This window comes from Muscardinus avellanarius (genome assembly GCF_963383645.1).
Source record: "Muscardinus avellanarius genome assembly, chromosome: 13".
NCBI classification, from domain to species: Eukaryota; Metazoa; Chordata; class Mammalia; order Rodentia; family Gliridae; genus Muscardinus; species Muscardinus avellanarius.
The window spans coordinates 23,966,924-23,986,811 of NC_137799.1; positions in this window are offsets into that span (position 1 = coordinate 23,966,924).

The following is a 19,888-nucleotide window of genomic DNA, read 5'->3' on the forward strand; positions in this document are numbered from 1 at the left end:
CTGGGAATTACAAGCATGTGCCACCACACCCAGCTTTCTTTTTCTTTTCTTTTCTGTTCTTTCTTTTTCTTTTTCTTTTTTTTTTTTTTTTTTTTTTTTTTTTTTTTTTGGTGCTGGGGATGTAACCCAGGGGCATTCTACCTACTCCAGACCTATTTTATTTTTTATTTGGAAACAGAGTCTTGGTATGTTGATATGAGCTTCACTAAGTTGCTGAGGTGAGCCTTGAACCTGTGATCCTACTGTCTCGGCCTCCCAAGTACCAGGATTAGAAGCAAGCCACACCTGGCTCTCTTTTTCTAAGAGAGCCTAATATTACCTTGTAATTCATCAAGCTCAGAATTAGATGAAATTGTCCAAATGAAACAGAGGACCACAGGTCACACTGGCTAAAGCCCACGTGGGTTCTCCAGCTCCTGCTTCTGTTCTTAGGATGCTAATGTCACCATTTAGTTTTTGGCCTTGCTATTTTTCTCTCTGAATCATCTCCTGCATCCTGGCACTCTGACTCCCAACATCATTTCATGATTATGTTCCATACCACTACCACCTTTCCTGTTCTAAGGATGCTCCTGCCCAGGCAGCCCTTGTCTCCCATGTCATACGGATGTCTGCCTTTCCAGAGGATTCCATTACTACACATCATCTTTCTGCACATGTGCAAAGCACGGATTCCAGTGCTGAGTCTGGGCACAGCCAGGAGAGGCTGGTCCTCTCAATCCCCCACCCCAGGGCTCTGGGTGTGCACTCTCCTGGGACCCTTGTCCTCAGGTGGCTGTGTTCACGATTGTGGTGACAACAGGTGCTGTAGAGCCCCTCTGGCTGGAGGCATTCCTTCCTACTTGAGATGAGAACTCAAGCCTTCTCCAATAGCACGACACATTGGCATTTGGGGAGCAGCATCATTAAATGCCTCTCTGGCAGGAGTAACTTGAGACAGAGCTTTTCAATTATTTTTTGCCTAATAATCTACATGACATAGTAGCAGTCCTCTCATCTGCTGTCACTTGTCAGAAAGACAGAATAAACCAGGGGTGGCGGCGCATGCCTGTAATCCCTGTACTTGGGAGGTTGAGATGGTAGGATCGCAGGTTCAAGGACAGCCTCAGCAAGTACTGAGACATCAACCTAGAGATACCCTGTTTCAGAATAAAAATAAAATTGGAATGGGAGTGTGGCCTAGGAGGTAGAATGTCTGGGTTCTATCCCCAGTACCGAGAGTGAGAGAGAGAGAGAGAGAGAGTGAGAGAGCTTGTGTTTCTGCTACAACCCACAAGGGTGTCATGAGGCACTACCTGTGAGATTCTACTGGAAAATCAGAGGTTTGGTAATGTGCTATTTCTTTCTTTCCTTTTTTTTTTTTTTTTTTTTTTTTTTTGGTGGTACTGGGGTTCCTGGAAACCCTTCTACACTCCCAGACACCTATTTTTTATATTTTTATTTGGAAATAGGGTCTCTTAAGCCAGCGCGGCTGGCTTCAAACCCGCGCGATCCTCCTGTCTCCGCCTCCCAAGTGCGGGCATTACAAGTGTGCGCCACCACGCCTGGCGCTAATGTGCTATTTCTAAAGAGATGAAACTCTTCAGGATTGGTGGTCTGCATTTCCAAGTCAGCGTTCTTTGGGCGTTAAAAAGGGCATAGTCTCTGCCGTGAGGCAAGGCCGGTGCTGGGGCCAGTGTGACTGGGATCGGAGCCTGCCGAGGGTTTAGGCCAGTGATGGGGCCAGCGGTCAGCATCGGAGCCTTCCGTGAAGCAAGGCCACTACTGAGGCCTCTGAGGCCTGGATCGGAGCCTGCCGAGGGGTTAGGCCAATGCTGGGGCTATCGGCTAGCATTGGAGCCTGCCGTGAGGAAGGCCGGTGCTGGGGCCTCCGAGGCTGGAATTGGAGCCAGCTGAGGGGTTAGGCCAGTGTCAGGGCTAGCAAGACCAGAATCAGGGCCTCCCATGAGGCAAGGCTGCTGCTTGAGCCAGCGAGATCTGGATCAGTCCACTGGGTAGCCAGGCTACAACTGGGGCCGTCAAGAGTGGGATGCACAGAGGCATGCACAGAGAAATATCGCAGAAAATAAAAACCAGATGCTTCCCCTAATCAGCAATAACTAGGAGGAAACGGGCAACAGGAAATGGTTGAGATATAGAAAGGGCCCTATAGTGAATCAACTAAGGAGACCAATCAGAGGGTATGGAATAGGGGAGGATGGAGCCTCTTTAAAATGCAGGAGGTACATAAACAAATGTATCAAAGTTAATCACCAAACAAGCATGGGATCGAGGGAGGGGGAGGGAATGGGATGGGGGCTGGATGAGGGCTAATTGGATGATGTGTGCTTGTATATCCTCTCAAGTCTTGTGTTCCAATGTGATGTATGATTACAATGCACCAATAAAAATAAATTAAAAAAAAGAAAGGGCATAGTCTTCTGTAATTATGTTTGCTCTCTCCTTATGCTATCCACATGTGCTCTGTGGGGAAAGGTTCAAGGTTGGCCAAGGTTTGCAAGGGGGAATGCCATCTACCTGCCCAGTCTCAACCAACACGGACCTGCTGCTGGCTTTGGTGTGAGTCACCGCATATCCCAGGCTGCAGAGAATCCCAAAGAATGCCACCTCCTCACTGGAGTTGTCTTTCATGAATACTCCCTGCAAGAAGAGACTCAAGTGTGCTCCGTGCTTGTGTCTGCTTGTGGAGTAAGTTTCTAGAAGTGGAAAATGTCAGCTCAAAGAGCATGTGTACTGGTAACTTTCAAACAGAAATCATATTAGTTTATATACGTCTCCCAGGAGCGTGAGTTTCCCCCATACTTTTGTAAATAAAATGAAATTATAAACTTTGGCCTTTAATTAATTAATTTAGTGTGACACTTGGGATTGAACCCAGGCACATTCTACCTCTGAACTACATCCCCAGCCCTATTTTATTTTTATTTTTTTATTTTATTTTATTTTTTTTTGGCAGTACTTGGGATAGAACCCAGGGGCATTCTACCTCCGAGCTACACCCAGTCCTATTTTTTTTTTTTTATTTCGAAACAGAGTCTCTCCACTGAGTTGCAAAGGGCCTAAGTAGCTGAGGCTGTCCTTGAACCGTGATCCTTCTGTCTCAGCCTCCCAAATGCCGGGATTACAAGCATGTGCCACCACACCCAACTTATTTTTATTTTTGAAACAGGATCTCACTAGGTTGATGAGAGTCTCACTACTTGCTGAGGCTGTCCTTGAACCTGTGATCCTCCTGTCTCAGCCTCCCAAGTACTGGGATTACAGGTATGCACCACTATGCCCAGCTCCATTTTTTTTCTTAAACTGTAAAATGAGCTTCTTAATCAGAACTAGTGGACTTCAAGACAACTAATAAAAATATAGAGAGAATGGAAGACAAATTGAAATCCAGAAAGATTTTTATTTGTTTAATTTTTGTACTGAGAATTGAACCCAGGGAGGGGCATTCTACCCCTGAACTACACAGCTCAGTGCCCTGGTTTCTTTTTACTTTTTTTTTTTTTTTTGAAACAGGGTCTCACTAAATTGCTGAAAGCTCACAAAGTTGCTGAGGCTGGCCTCAAACCCACGATCCTCCTGCCTCGGCGTCCCAGATACTGGGATTGTGCCACCACGCCTGGAGCACTTTCATTTATTTTGATAGGCTCTACAGCAAACTTCTTCTCTACACCTTCCTGTCAACAATTTAACTGTGTTCAGATGCAAACATTTGTCCCAACAATTAGCCATTCATTTCCCACGAATGTACCCTGTAGATCCACAACGGGAGCCACCATACTTGACAGGCAAAACTAACTATATTACTAACACACCCCATCTCTGCCTCCCGGGGGGCTTCCTTTCCCCTGTCTTTTGGGGCCGTCTTGACGGGACCCTAAGATGCTCAGCCTACCGCTTCCTCCTGGTGCTGATGCACCATGAAATCACCTGTCATGAGGCCACAGGTACCACAGGTATGTGTCAGCGATGAGGCGGCAGAGTGACAGGGCAGACACACTGAGACTCTGAGTCACCTGCCCGCGTAGCTGTCTTGTAACTCCAGGACGCTTTGAGGGAGTGCTACCAAGTATGCCTAACTCTACAGCGTGGTAGGCAGAGCACATTTATTAGTTCACAAAGGACAGTCCTTACTGTGTAGATCCTGGGCGTCTGTGGACAGGGTTGCTTTTTCTTCCTTTCTTTGGTACTGGGGATCGCACCCATGGCACCGAGCTTCCAAGGCCAAGTGCTTTACCGCTGAGCTGCAGGATTTCAAACTCTTAACCATCTATTGCAAGTCAAGACTGCCTCTCAAAAGACGAAAAGTAGCCGGGCATGGTGGCGCACACCTGTAATCCCAGTACTTGGGAGGCTGTGACAGGAAGCCTGCAGGTTTGAAGCCAGTCTCAGCAACTTAGTGAGGCCCTCAGCAACTTTGTGAGACCATATTTCAAAATAAAAATTAAAATAGGGCTGGGGGTATAGCTCAGAGATAGAATGGCCCTGGGTTCAGTCTCCAGCACCACAAATGACAAGTGTGATTTAAAATATTGTACAAAGCAGAGGTGATAAAATTCCCAGGCAAAGAGGGAAGGTGTATAGTTCTCCCAGCCAATTACTGCTAATGCTTTCTTGTTACTTGAATAAACAAAACAGCTACCACAATTCTGGTTGTATACCAGATGTAAGAAACTCTGCTCATTTCTCCAGTAACAAGACTCTGTGTGTGTGTGTGTGTGTGTGTGTGTGTGTGTGTGTGTGTGTGTTACTGGGGATGGAACTCATGGGCATTCTACCTCAAAGCTACACTCCCAGCCTGATTTTTGATTCTTTATTTTGAAACAGGATCTCACTAAGTTGCAAAGAGCCCAAGTACCTGAGGCAGGCCACGAACCAGGATCCTCCTGTTTCAGCCTCCCAAGTACTGGAATTACAAGCATGCACCACCACACCGGGCTGGAGCAGCAGTAGATACAATTTCAATCTTTGCCTAATTAAGTTTCTATTAGTCCTCTATATTTCTTTGGAGAGGAAGTACTGGGATTGAATCCAGGAAGAAAGGGAAGGTTCTACCTCTGAGCTACATCCACAGCCTTTTTATTTTTTATTTGGAAACAGGGTCTTGCTAAGTTGCTGACGTTGGCCTCGAACCCGGAATCCTCCTGTCCCAGCCTCTCAAGTAGTGGCAATATAGATGTGCACCATCGTGCCCAACTCCTCTATATTTCTTTGAGATCTGATAGGAGCACAGGGCAAGCAAACAAATGTGTGAAGAGGTGATGCAAGAGGCTTTTCTAGAAAGGTGGAGACACTACTTTGGCTGGCTCTCCTGGCAGGAAAAAGAGTCACAGAGCTGCACAGTCCAAAAGCACAGCAGTCGTCACACGCGGCTGTTAAACACTTGAAATGTGCTTTGTCCACAGCCTGGCATGGTGGTGCACACCTGTAATCCCCGCGCTTGGGAGGCGGAGACAGGAGGATCGCGCAGGTTCGAAGCCAGCCACGTGCGCACTGGCTTAGGAGACCCTGTTTCCAAATAAAAATATAAAATAGGTCTGGGAGTGTAGCCCGGAGGTAGAAGGGCTTCCAGGAACCCCAGAACCACCAAAAAAACAAAAAATAGTAATAATAATAATAATGGTTCATGTTGAAATGTTCTGTCAGTTTGATATACATATCACATTTTAAAAATAGTATCAAAATGAGTACATTGATGTTTATGTTGATAAAATGTTGAAATAATAGCATTTTAGATATGTTGTGTTAAATAAAATGTATTTTTTATTTTCAATTAATTACTTTTTGTATGTGTGTGGAGTTGGGGATTGAACCTAGGGCCCTTCTACCTCTGAGTTATATCCCCAGCACTATTTTATTTTTTACTTTGAAACAGGGTTGGCTGGGCGTGGTGATGCACACTTTTAATCCCAGTACTTGGGAAGGTGAGACAGGAGGATCACAGGTTCGAGGACAGCCTCAGTAAGTGTCAGGACTTTCAGCAACCTAGTGGGTTGCTGAACTAAAAATAAAATAGGGCTGGTGGTGTAGCTTGGAGGTAGGATGCCTCTGAGTTCAATCCCTAGTACCACCAAAAAAAGAAAAAAATAACAATAATAATGATAATAATAATAATAATTAAAAAATAAAACTGAAAGGTTTGAGCCGCTGCCCGCAGGGGATGGGGCCGGAAGCTAGGAGGCAGAGCTCCCCTCGATTTAAGGGAGCTGCTGCTAACACACAGACAGAAGCCCGGCACAGGCACACACACACAGACAGGCACTCCACTCCCGTGGGATCCTCCCCCGCGGGAGCGGGGACCAATAAAGGCATGCATATCATTTATATCGGACTCCTGCGTGTATCTGTGCACCGATGGGACCCGCTGCATCTTATTTTAATCAAAAACAAGATCTCATTAAGTTGCAGAGAGCCTCACTAAGTTCCTGAGGCTGTCCTGGAAACTATGATCCTCCTGTTTCAGCCTCCCAAGTACTGGGATTACAAGTGTGCACCACCACACCCGACTAAATAAAGTGTATTGTTAAAATTTGTTTTGCCTATTTCTTTTTCAGTCTCGGTAACACACACACACACACACACACACACACACACGCGCGCGCGCGCGCGCGCGCGCACACACACACACACACACGATAAGCTGGGTGTGGTGGTACACATCTCTAATCCTAGTACTTGGAAGGCTGAGACAGGAGGATTGTAGGTTCAAAGCCAGCCTCAGCAACTTAGTGAGGCCTTCCACAACTCAGCGAGATACTGTTTCAAAATAAAAGAATAAAATAGGGTTGAAAGTGTAGCTTGGAGGTAGAATGCCCTTGGGCTACATCCCCAGTAACACACACACAATTAGAAATAAAATTGGGCTGGGAGGTGAAGCTTGAAAGTAGAATGCCTCTGGACTTAATCCCCTATCACAATACATACATACATACATACATGCATACATACATACATACATACGTACATACATACAGTTTAGAACATTTTTGGTTCCATAATTTTATTTTTTGTGCTCTAATCGTATCTCCTTTAAAGTCCTTGTTACATCCCCTCCCCATTGTGTTCCAATTGAAATCTACATGGGTGTCTCCCAATAATGTTAGCCACATCCTTTGGTCATGCAGTTTTAGTCTCTTTCCTGACAATTACGTGTTCCCTTTGTTTGCAATCTCTTTTTGCTTGATAATGTGTCCAGCCATTTGTTGGAATCTTTCAGGCAGCTGTGGGCTGACTACCACTGGGACCTGAGCCAGTGGTAACTGGGACCGGAAGCCATACTGTGTGTGTGTGTGTGTGTGTGTGTGTGTGAGAGAGAGAGAGAGAGAGAGAGAGAGAGAGAGAGAGAGAGAGAGAGAGAGAGACAGAGACAGGGAATTGAACCCAGGGGTGTTCTACCTCTGAGATACATCCCCAGCCCTTTTACCTTTTATTTTTCATTTTTGAAACAAGGTCCCCTATATTGCTGGCAACTTCCCTTGATCCTCCTGTCTCAGCCTCCCAAGTACTGAGATAACCGCCCACAGTCACGAGGATGTAGGGTGCTCCTGGTCCTGACCTTTACTGTCTTATCAGCTGGTGTCCTTTGAAATCGTTGGAGATGGCTGTCTTGGATGGTGCCCAGGGAGATTCGTCTTTGTGTGTGATCTCTGTGGTCTAAACAAACCCCTCCTCAGTGCTCGGGGTTGCATGTAAATACCTCAGAGACTTTTGGGTCTAACCAGTCTTGCCCCAGGCTTCCACACCAAAGTTAACATTTCCTGGTTCTCCCTTAGGTCTCCTTTCTACTTATTTATCTCTTCCATCATACACTAGGCGATGATAGCATGATATATAATACCTCAAATAAATCGGTTGTCTTTTCCTTGAACATTAAATTATTTACTCTGAACCATCAAGGGCTCAAAAAAAAGATCACACGACCTTCCACATCAGAGCGTGAACAATTGTTGCCCTCAAGTCTTGAGGGAAGAAGAGCTGCCATGTCTGCTAGGCAATCAGGCTTTCCCTTTCACATAGTGACCAGAGTTTAGTACTTGAAATCCTGTTAGAAATAAATTCCCTGGTGTCGAAAAGACGCATATTCCAAAGTGGCTTAGCAAGGCGAGCTTACTTTTTGCAAAAAGGGACACTGCCACCAGAAAAGTTAGGTAGGCAAGAACAATGCTGGAAAACTGCCGGATATTTTACTTTCAGTGCAAGCTCCTGTGCTGTGCTCCTATTGGTGGGAGCGTGGTCTCAGAATCTTTACACCACTGGCTGAAGGGGATGCTGGGGGGAGGGGTTGGCACTTGCAATTCCCAGGAGATGGAAACTGACAGAAAAGAATAATAGTGCACACAGATTACCAAACGGCAGTTTTACAAAAAGGAGCTAGCTTAAGTCAAGCTCTTCCTGTGATTAAAAAAAAAAAAAAAGAGTTCTGATCTGATTATATTCTCACAATTTATATCACAGCAACACAAACTCATATAAAATGTGTCTCTTCAAAGCCAAGCATGGTGGCACACACTTATAATCCCAGTACTTGGGAGGCTGAGACAGGAGGATCGCAGGTTCACAGCCAGCCTCGCCTGCTTAGTGAGGCCCTTTGTAACTTAATGAGACCCTGTTTCAAAGTAAAGAATAAAAAATAGGGCGGGAGGTGTAGCTAGCTCAGAGGTAGAATGCCCCTGAGTTCAATTCTCCAGTACGAAAGAAAGAAAGAAAGAAAGAAAGAAAGAAAGAAAGAAAGAAAGAAAGAAAGAAAGAAAGAAAGGAACTCTTCCAATGCATCATCTCTCCGCCCTCACACCACCAACCCTGGAACGCCTAACACTGGTTTCCACTGAGGCACAGAGTCTGTACAGGAAGCAAAGGTGAGGCTGAAGAATGGAGCCTTGTCTAAAATGGGCTGCATTTCCTTTCCCGAGTACATGTCTCCGATTACTTTTATGAAACCTCCAGCCAGCCGCACAGCCAGTACTCCTGGTGACTATGTGATTAGTGGTAGGCGTAGTTTTGGTGATATGGGTATGTTTATCTTTATTTGTTCATTAATACCCACAATAAAAAAAAAAAACTTTGTGTCGGGTCCAAAGTTGGGTGCTCCCTGCCCTTGACCTTCCCCAGCTAAGTAGAACACAAAGGGGCAATTGAAATACTGTGGTGAGTGCTAGGGCTGGAGCTGAGAAACTGTGTAGAGAGGGCAACCCTCACCAGATGAGTCGGGAGAGCTCTCCTGAAGAGCTGCCATCCGAGGGGTCCTGGGGGCAGAGCGGGGATTAGAGGAACTGAGGAACTCAGGTGTGCTTTTTGGTACTGAGGACTGAACTCAGGGGCATTCTACTTCTGAGCTATACCCCCAGCTCTATTTTATTTTTATTGTGAAACAGGGTATTCACTTGGTTGATGAGAGTCTCACTTCTTGCTGAGGCTGTCCTGGAAACTGCGGTCCTCCTGTCTCAGTCTTCCAACTACTGGGCTCACAAGTGCGCCCCACCACATCTGGCTTGGGGGACTCCGTTTAAGAAGCCACAGGCACAGAGGTGCAGAGCAGGAAAGGCCAGCTCTCAGGGAAGAACAGGGAGCCTCCCAGGAGGAGAGAATTTATGAGAGCTTAGCGGAAGCGACCAGAGAGGAGGCTGGAGGAGTGGGCTGGGGTTTCATCTAAAATGACCTTGGTGGAGCCCGGTGTGGTGGCGCAAGCTTGTAATCCCCGCGCTTGGGAGGCTGAGACAGGAGGATCGCACAGGTTCAAAGCCAGCCTCAGCTACTTAGTGAGGCTCTCAGCAACTTAGTGAGACCCTGTTTTCAAATAAATTATAAAACACGTTTGAGTATAGCCCAGAGGTAGAAAGCCCCTGGGTTTCACCCCTAGTGCCACAAAAATCAATCAATCAATCAATAATAAAAAAATAAAAATAAAATAAAATGAACTTGGTGCCAGGAGGAAAGCTTGGGCTTTATCCTGAAGGTATCTTAAGAAGGGTTGGAGGGGCAATAGCAGGGCGTGGTGGTGCAGGTCTGGAATCCCAGTACTCAGGATGGCGGAGACAGGAGGGTTTCAGGTTCACAGTCAGTGCACCAGAACTTACTGAGACCCTCAGCAAACTTAGCACGACCCTCTTTTGAAATAGAAAATTAAAGAAAGGGCTGCGGGTGTAACTTAGAGGTAAAATGTCCCTGGGGTCAATCCCCAGGACCAAAACCAAAACGAAACAAAAAATGAAACAAAAAGAGGGTCATAGGGCCAGGGCTTTCTGGTAGTCCTAAGACACTGGTAGTGATGGCGGCATGGCCTTGCCTGCGCTCTGCTCTCAGACCAGAGGTCCCAGGTGAATGAGCACAGGGGCTGACAGCCTCCTGCCCAATAACACAGATGCCCAGAAAAAGAAAACATGAAAATATAATTCTACGTGCATCTCTAGGGTACATGACTAAAACTGATGTTCAAAATGTAGAAAGTAGAAGGTAGTTATCAATCCATTAAACTGAAGATGTTATGAAAGTCTCCAGATCATGAAGTCTTGTGGATAAATTCTTTCAAACTTTTAAGGAACAGGAAATTTTATTTAAACTTTTAGCTTTTTTGTTGTTGTGGTGGTGGTGGTATGACAGGGGCATTCTCTCTCTGAGCTTCAATGCCAGCCCTGTATTTTATTTGTTTGTTTATTTTATTTTTTATGTGGTACTGGGCATTGAAGCCAGAGCCCATCTACCTCTAAGCTATAACCTCAGCCTTTTATTTTGAAATAGGGTCTCACTAGGTTAATGAGAGTCTCACTACCTTACAACCTGCTGAGGCTGTCCTCAAACCTGTGATCCTCCCGTCTCAGCCTGCCAAGTACTGGAACTACAGGGGTGTGCCACCACACCCGGCTCTATTTTTCTTTTTTTTTTTTGAAATAGGGTCTCACTAAGTTGTGGAGGGCCTTTTGTTGCTGAGGCTAGCAGCAAACTTGTGAGCTTCCTGTCTCAGCCTCCCAAATACTGAGATTACAGGCATGGGCCACCACGCTCAGCTGAAACTTTTTGTTTAAAAAAATTTGTGGAGAATACAAAAAACAAACAAACAAACAAACAAACAACAACAACAAAAAAAAACAGCCCAACGTAATTCAGAAGCCTAGAAAGTAGATCATAAAAACTGGCAAATAGTTTAGAAATGTATTGGAAAAAAAAAAGTACTGAAGCTGGGCATGGGGCTACACATGTGTCTGTAATCCCAATATTTGGAAGTCTGAGACAGGAGGATTGTAGGTTTGAGAACAGCCTCTGCAAGTATTGAACTCTTATCAACTTAGCAAGACCTTGTTTCAAAAATAAAAATTAAATAGGGCTAGGGATGTAGCTGGGAAGTAGGATGTATGGGTTCAATTCCCAGTACCCCCAAAAAAGGACAGAAATAAATTTCTATGGTTTCATAAGAAGACACATATTCAAAAGTGGCTCTCAGCAAGGCACGTTTTATCTTTGTTTTTGTTTTTTTTTTTTTCTTTTGGTACTGGGGATTGAACTCAGGGGCATTCTACCTCCAAGCTAATTCCCAGCCCTATATTTTATTCTTTATTATGAAACAGGGTCTCACCAAGTTGCAGAGGGCCTCACTAAGTAGCTGAGGCTGTCTGCAAACTTGCCATCCTCCTGTCTCAGCCTCCCAACTACTGGGATTACCAAAGGGCGCTACCACACCTGCTCAAAAATGGGATCCTGCTACCAGTAAAGTCAGGTAGGCAAGAACACAGGGCAGAAAACTGCTGGGTGTTTTATTTCCAGCACAGGGCTCTGTGCGGGGCTCCTGTTAGTGGGAGGGTGGCCTCACAGTCTACACAGTAGGCGGAAGGGGATGCCAGGAGAGGCACTGGCACTCACAACTTCCAGGAAATGCTGGTTTACAAAAATACAAGCACACACAAGGTTCCACAACGGCAGTTCTACAAAATGGAGCCTAAGTCAAGCTCTTTCTTTTATAGAAAAGAGCTAACTAAAAGAGTACCAAAGACAAAATACGCTTTACTTCGGAACTGCAAATTTGTAGGGAATCTGAAAATACCGTTACTTGAAAACTCAAAATGGTTTCTTTGGAAAAGAAGGAGCGAAATCACATTTAGGAAGACTGATCTTTGATCGGGACAATTTTGTGGGCCATTCAGTTGCACAAAGGCTAATAAATATTTCCAAGCTTACCCCATCCTGCCTTGGAGAAACATTACCCTAGATATAAAGCGTTTCCGATAAGTGAAGGGTTTTGTTTGATCACATCAACTGGTTTCAGCTGGATGTGGTGGCACATGGCTGTAATCCTAGTCCTTGAGAGGCTGAGACAGGAGGATCACAGGTTCAAGGACAGCCTCATCAAGTAGTGAGACTCTCATCCACCTGGCAAGATCCTTTTCTAAATAAAAAATAAAAATTCTCAGAGGAAGAATGTCCCTGGTTTCAATTTCCAGTCTGTAAATAAATGAATAAATAAATAAATAAATGAGCCGGGTGTGGTGGTGCATGATTGTCATCCCAGCATTGAGAAGGCTGACACAGGAGGATCCGGGTTTGTGGACAGCCTCAGTGAGCTACTTAGTGAGGCCTCCACAACTTAGTGAGACCCTGTTTCAAAATTAAGAATTAAAAATAGGGCTGAGGCACCTTTCTGATAGGGGGCTAATATCCAGAATATACAAAGAGCTCAAAAGACTCTACACTAGCAAAACAAACAACCCAATCAAGAAATGGGCAAATGAACTAATAGACACTTCACAAAAGAAGAGATACAAAGGGCCAATAGATACATGAAAAGATGTTCTTCATCACTGGCCATCAGGGAGATGCAAATCAAAACTACACTGAGATTCCATCTAACCCCAGTCAGAGTGGCAAGCATAAAGAAATCAAACAACAACAAATGCTGGCGAGGATGTGGGGAAAGAGGAACTCTTTTACACTGTTGGTGGGAATGCAAACTAGTTCAGCCACTATGGAGATCTGTGTGGAGATTCCTAAGAAAGGTGGGAATAGATCCACCATATGATCCAGCTATACCACTCCTGGGTATCTTTCCAAAGGGGTTGAATTCAGAGAAATACAGCAACATATGCATACCTATGTTCATAGCAGCACAATTCGTAATAGCCAAAATATGGAACCAACCCAGATCTCCATCAACAGATAAATGGATAGCAAAACTGTGGGAAATACACACAATGGAATTCTATTCAGCCATAAAGAAGAACAAAATTATATCATTTGCAAGAAGATGGAAAGCCCTGGAGAGCATCATGTTAAGTGAGATCAGCCAAGCACAGAAGGAGAAGGTACATATGTTTCCTCTAATATGCCCAAACTAGGAAACACAAAGGATACCAGTGGGACTCCAGATAATGGAGGGGAAATACTAGCAAAGTTTGAATGGAAAGATAGGAGAAGAGGAAGGCCGATTTTGATTAATGAGAGTCTACATCTGAACATGTGTAAAATTATGAATAAGACATGGTTAACCTGGACAACCATTGGTGGGAGGGGGGAAGGGAAAACAGGGGCGGGGGGTGGGGGAGAGGGCACCAAATATAGTTTAAATGTATACTATTTATGTTCAATAAAAAAAATTGTTAAAAGAAAAAAAAATAGGGCTGAGGTAGTTGCTTGAGGGTAGAATGCCCCTGGGTTCCATCCCTAGTACCACAAAAAAGAAAATATAATAAAATAAATAAATAATAAGTAAAATAATCTGGCCTTATATGGTTAAAAAGAGATGTGAACACTAAGGCACTAAGATCCTCATTTAATAAGATTAAAAAATGGAAAATTTGAAGCCAGGCGTGGTGGTGCAGGCTTGTAATCCCCATGCTTGGGAGGCTGAGACAGGAGGATGGCGCAGGTTCAAAGCCAGCCTCAGCTGGCTTAAGAGACCCTGTTTCCAAATAAAATATAAAATAGGTCTGGGAATGTAGCCCAGAGAGATAGAAGGCCCCTGGGTTCTATCCCCAGTACCACCAAAAAAAAGAAAAAAAAAAAAAAAGAAAAACATTTGATGGCTAACAATAATACATACAAAATATTAAATCTAGCCGGGCATGGTAGCACACGCTTGCAATCCTCCTGAGACAGGAGGATCGCAGGTTCAAGACCAGCCTCACCAACAGAGGCCCTCTGTATGTTACAGAGGGCCTATTTCAAAAAGTAAAATAAGTAGGGGGTTTAGCTCAGAGATAGAATGCTCTTGGGTTCAATCCCCAGTACTGCAATGAATGAATGAATGAATGAATGAGTAAATTAATATAAAGTTTACCAGTCAATTTTTTAAAATCCACATTTAAACCATGAGGCCAGAAAAACAGAAGCAGCAGTCAGAGGTTAAGCTGTGGGTCCCCGTAGAGACAGAGCAGGAAATAAAACAGACAACATAAGCAAAAAACAGGTGAGTGAGAACAAAGGGGAAACTAGCCCGGTGGACAGGGCGGGGAGCCCTTGAGCAATCCCCTCCTGCTTCTTTGTTGTTTTGGTTTTGTTTTTGTGGTTTTAGAGTCTGGTCCAGGAGCATTCTGTCTCTGGGGTATCCTCCCAACCCGGTTGGAAACAGGGTCTTGCTGAGAGCCTCAAGAAGTTGCTGAGGCTAAGTTACTGAGGAGCGCAGAGAGTCTGTGATCCTCCTGTCTCCACCTCCCAAGTGCTGGGATTACAGGCGTGTGCCACTATGTCTGGCTACAAATTCCCCTTTTTGAAAAGCTGAAGTCTGAATTCATTTTTTAACCCAGTATTACTGCGACCTGGGAGAAAAACACGTTGTTGCTAGTGTCCAGCTAGAGGCTGCCATGGCCATGCTTATTTATTTCTTCTTCACAGGCTCCTACACCCCAACGCTCTGGTTTCTGCTCCTTCGTGCCACCCAAGAGGCTTCCGGTGGGAGCCACAGTGGGAGCAGCTGTTTTGAAAATATTTCTTTGGCACAAAAGGCATATGGGCACTCTCAGGTGCAGGAGCTGACATCCAATTCCTTTCTCATAAAAGAAAATCAATATATCATGATATCAAATAGAACTCATTCATAGGCTGGGTGGAGTGGCGCACGCCTCTGGACACCACTTGGGAGGTGAGTACAGGAGGATTGCAGGTACAAGGCCAGCTGAAACAACTTATTAGAGCCCTCAGCAACTTGACGAAACCATTTCAAAATAAAAGATAAGATAGGGTTGGGGTGTATCTCAGAGGTGGAATGCTGGTTCTGTGCCCAGCACCACACGCACATTACCACCCAGAAAGGAGCTGTGTTACTCTCATCAAACATTTCACCTATCACTACCCGAGACAATGGACAAGATCCAACTACACTGATCATATCAGGGACTAGACCTGCTCCAGAATTCACCAGCTCCATCACATCTTTATCTGCCCATGAGCCTTCTGAAACCTCTTTCAAAGGTATTCCTGTGGCACTTGATCTTCTTCCTCTTCCTCTTCCTCCTCCTCCTCCTCCTCCTCCTCCTCCTTTTTTTTTTGCAGTACTGGGGATAGAACCCAGGGACATTTTATCTCCAAGCTACACCCCAGCCCTATATTTTTTTCTTCTTTTTCTCTGTGGTACTGGGGATGGAACCCAGGGCTTTTGACCTCCAGGCTTACATTCCTAGACCTATTTTTATATTTGATTTGGAAACAGGGTCTTAATAAATTGCTGAAAGCCTCACTAAGTGGCTGAGGCTGACTTTGAACCTGCGTGACCCTCCTGTTTCAGCCTCCCAAGTACTGGGATTACAAGTGTGCACCATCACACTTGGCTTTATTCTTTATTTTGAAACTGGGTCTACTGAGTTGCAAAGGGCCTAAGTAGCTGAGGCTGTCCGTGAACCATGATCCTTTCTCAGCCTCCCACATCCTGGAATTGATTACAAGTGTGCGCCAGTCCCCCCCACCACCACCCCCCCATTGGAAGTTGAAAGGAACTGACCTTACACCCATTATTTCATTTACTCTTCTCTAGAACCTCAGGAGCTATTTTAGTAGCCACCATTCTGTTACAGTGGGACAGCAAAACTGTACCAGTGTGAGATGTAGCTGTGGGTTCTTGCTCTTAACTATTTTAGAAAAGAATAGCCCAAACTCTTCTGCTGCAAGCTTAAGCAACTTTATTATTACAAAGGCAGAAAGATAGGGCAGAAATTAAAGCACTACATGAAGGGGGAATGTAGTGGAATGACTTGAAAATAAGTTACTGAAGTTTTTGGATATAGAACAGTTTTTATAAAGAATTTTATCTTGTGTCTTTGCTTAACAAATCGTCTTTCTGACCCAATTAGATCCGCCCCTTCTCTGGGTGGGGCGAGCCTTTTGATGAGGGGATTCCTTCCTGTAGGCCTGCCCTGTCTCCTACAGACCCAAGCCTTTTGTTACACCCCAAAATGTGTTAATTTATTATCAGAGTCAGGGATCTCATGGTATCTAACTTCTTTGAGGAAGACCAGTGCCATCCTCCTGCATCCTTGGGGAATTTTAGCTTGTCTGCTATTAGTTATTTACCATGTAAACTTGTCTTTAAAATGCAAAGGCCCTGGGCTACCTCTATTGTTCTCTTTGCTAATCACCCTTGGTGCAGGGAACTCTGCAGGGTCCCTTCTCTGCCTGAGTGCCTGCGCAACACCCAAACTCTGACTACTTTAGATATTTTAAAATTAATGTCAAAGCACTTGAAGCCAATACGTATTGAAATTAGTAGCAAAGACGTTTCTGAAATTAGTACCAAAGATGTTTCCCAATACTGGCACACATTCTATATGTAATAAACTTAGGCTCAGAAAGATTAAAAAGGCTGCCCTAAGTCCTACAGCTACCAAAAAGTCTGGTCTAACGAACCCAAGGCTTTTGGCAATTTTTCTTTCTGATTATTTTTTCTCTCATTGTACCTAACTAGGTCTCCAAGATTCTGTCCTTAGCTCTCAATAGCTGGTGCCTCTTTGGCTACCACTACTCACTGTCTTTGGCTATCAGCTCTCTGGAAATGACTCCCAGGTTCCACTTCTAACCCCACTCTTTTCCCAAGCTGCACCACAGTCTGATACAGACTTTTCTAACATCTTGCCTCAGCCCAAATCACCAGCTGCCTGATGTTGCCAGTCATGAGGGGTAGAATCTACAGGACCAATGATGAGGGCCAGCAAGCAAAGATGGCCTGGCTGTGCTTGGAGGTGTTAAGGGAGCAGGGGAAGGTGGTGGAGACTCTTAGTCCCATAGAGAAACAAACATGCTCCCTAAATTGTTTAAATTAGATATTAGGCAGGTCATGCTACTAGAACAGATGTTGTGCTGGCTAATGATCCAAACAGCATAACAACACGAAACCACCCCGTGGATACCTAGTCTCTGCCAATCTCTCCCACAACTGTGATGGGGCCATATGAATACTGAGTTCTTAGGAAGCTTGCTGCTTAAGGATCTAGGAACATTTCTTTATTCTTAGAAAGTGCTGAATGAAGCTAGGTGTGGTGGTGTACGCTTGTAATCCCAGCATTTGAGAGGCTGAGACAAGAGAACCTCACAAGAGAACCGCAGTTTGCAGCCAGCCTCAGCTATTTAGTGAGGCCTTCTGCAACTTAGTAAGACCTTATTTCAAAATAAGGAATAAAAAAATTTAGGGTTAGGGGTGTAGCTCGGAGGTAGAATGCCCTTGAGTTCCATCCCCAGTACTGCAAATAATAATAATAATAATTAATAATAATAATAATAATAATAATAATGATCCCAGTACTTGGGAAGCTCAGACAGGTGGATTGCAGGTTCACAGCCAGCCTCAACTACTTAGTGAGAATCTCCACAACTTAATAAGACCTGGTTTCAAAATAAAAATCAAAATAAGACTGGAGGTACAGCTGGGAGGTAGAATGTCCCTGGGTTGAATCCTCGGTACCACAGGGGGGAAAAAAAAAAACCAAAGCTAAATAATTTTTTGGGGGGAGGAGGTATAGGGGATTAAACCCAAGGGTGTTCTACTTCACCCCAGCCTTTTTTATTTTTTTGTTTTGAAACAGGATCTTACTAGGTTGTGGAGTCTTGGTTCTCAAACCTGCTATTCTCTCTCAGGCTCCCAAGTAATTGAGATGACAGGCCTGGGCCGCCATGCCGGCTAAATGCTGAATGATTTTAAAGTCTCTTGCAGTTATCAATATTTATAAAGAAAATTATTCAATTAAAGACATGTCTTTGCAGCTCCGCAGGGGTAGATGCTTGCATTTTTTTTGGTAATGTTTGCTTTCTTTTCTACAAAATGAAGTTGACATGGTTGGTCATAAACTGTAACTCGAAATGAGTAACAGGGCAAGCACTAGATCCTGATAAACTTTCATTCTCATAAATGTAGTCTTGTGGTATGTACCTCTCTGTTGATAACATATGTAAACCATTAAACAACTGGCTTTGTGGGAGTGTGCATTCCTGTTTTGCAGGTTTGAATCTGGTTCTTTAGAAGAATTTTTAAGAGAATACAGATGGTTACTAGAACTATGGGTGATTTAAAGTTTTAAGGTATAGGTTAGCTTTAAACCTGGTATAGGTGAACTTTATACAATGAGCCCAGGGGAGAAGCATACAGCGCACCAGGCCTGCCATCCTAGATAAGGAGTCATTCCAGCTCCGGGCCAAGGCTGAGCTCGCAAGTCTCCCTGGGCACCTTGGCTTTTTCACTCTAAGGCCAAGGGACCTTCTAGATTTGCTTAGTTCTACTCAACTTTTTGTTGGTCATTTCTTAAACTTTAGGTGAGAAGGAAATTATCTGGGAGGAATGTACTTGTTTACAGGGGCTGGTGTTAGAAGTGGATCCTGTGCAGCCCACAGCCAGAAGCCTTTTAGGGGGTCTCTCTACTATGCCTGCTGTAACACATACCCCAGACTAGGCGGCTTACAAACAGATAATCCTATCTGCCCGTGGGAGCTCTGGAGTCGCTTGTACAAGGGCACTGGGCCCCTCCCGAAGGCCCCTCCCTGGGGGATTAGGTTTCAACATGAATTTTGGAGGGGGACACAAACATTGGCTCAGTCTATAGCACATTCTTTCTCCCCTGGGATCTGCTTTCCAGAAGAGGATCCATTTCTCATGAGCCGATGGCGATACTGGCCTGGGCGGCACCTGGGGCGCAGCTCTGTCATTTCCCACTTAGGTCTCACTCAAATGGCAACGCCGTCCCTTCCATTCAATTTACCTTTCCCAGCCAAGGGAGAAGCACAATCTAAAAGGCTGAGTTTGGGATCTGAGCTCAGGAAAGAGGGGCAGGCCTGATGGTGCACATACTTGGGAGGCTAGACAGAAGGGTGGCAGGTTCAAGGACAGTCTCAGCAACTTAGGCTCTAGGCACATTAACGAGACTTTGTTTCCAAATAAAAAATAAAAGGCAGCCAGGCATGGTGGCACATGCCTGTAATCATAGTATCTGGGAGGCTGACACAGCAGTATCACAGAAGTTTTTTTTTTGTTTTTTCGCTTTGTTTCCAGGAACTGGGGTTCCTGGAGGCCCTTCTACTTCCGGGCTACACTCCCAGACCGATTTTATATTTTTATTTGGAAACAGGGTCTCTTAAGCCAGCACGGCTGGCTTCGAACCTGCACAATCCTCCTGTCTCCGCCTCCCAAGCACGGGGATTACAAGCGTGCGCCACCATGCCCGGCTGCAGTATCACAGGTTTGAGGACAGCCTCAGCGAGTAATAAGATTCCCATCAACCTAGCAAGAGTCTGTTTCCTAATAAATAATATCAGGCTGGGGGTTTAGCTCAAAGGTAGAAAGGTAGAATACCTTTGGGTTTAATCCTTAGCACCACAAAAATAAATAAACAAACAACTAATAGAGAAACCACTGGGTCTTTTCTACATCTTAGTGAGGGCCAGTAATTCTCATAGTGCATCCAGGAATTTGTATTTTTAAAAAAGTTGTCCAAGC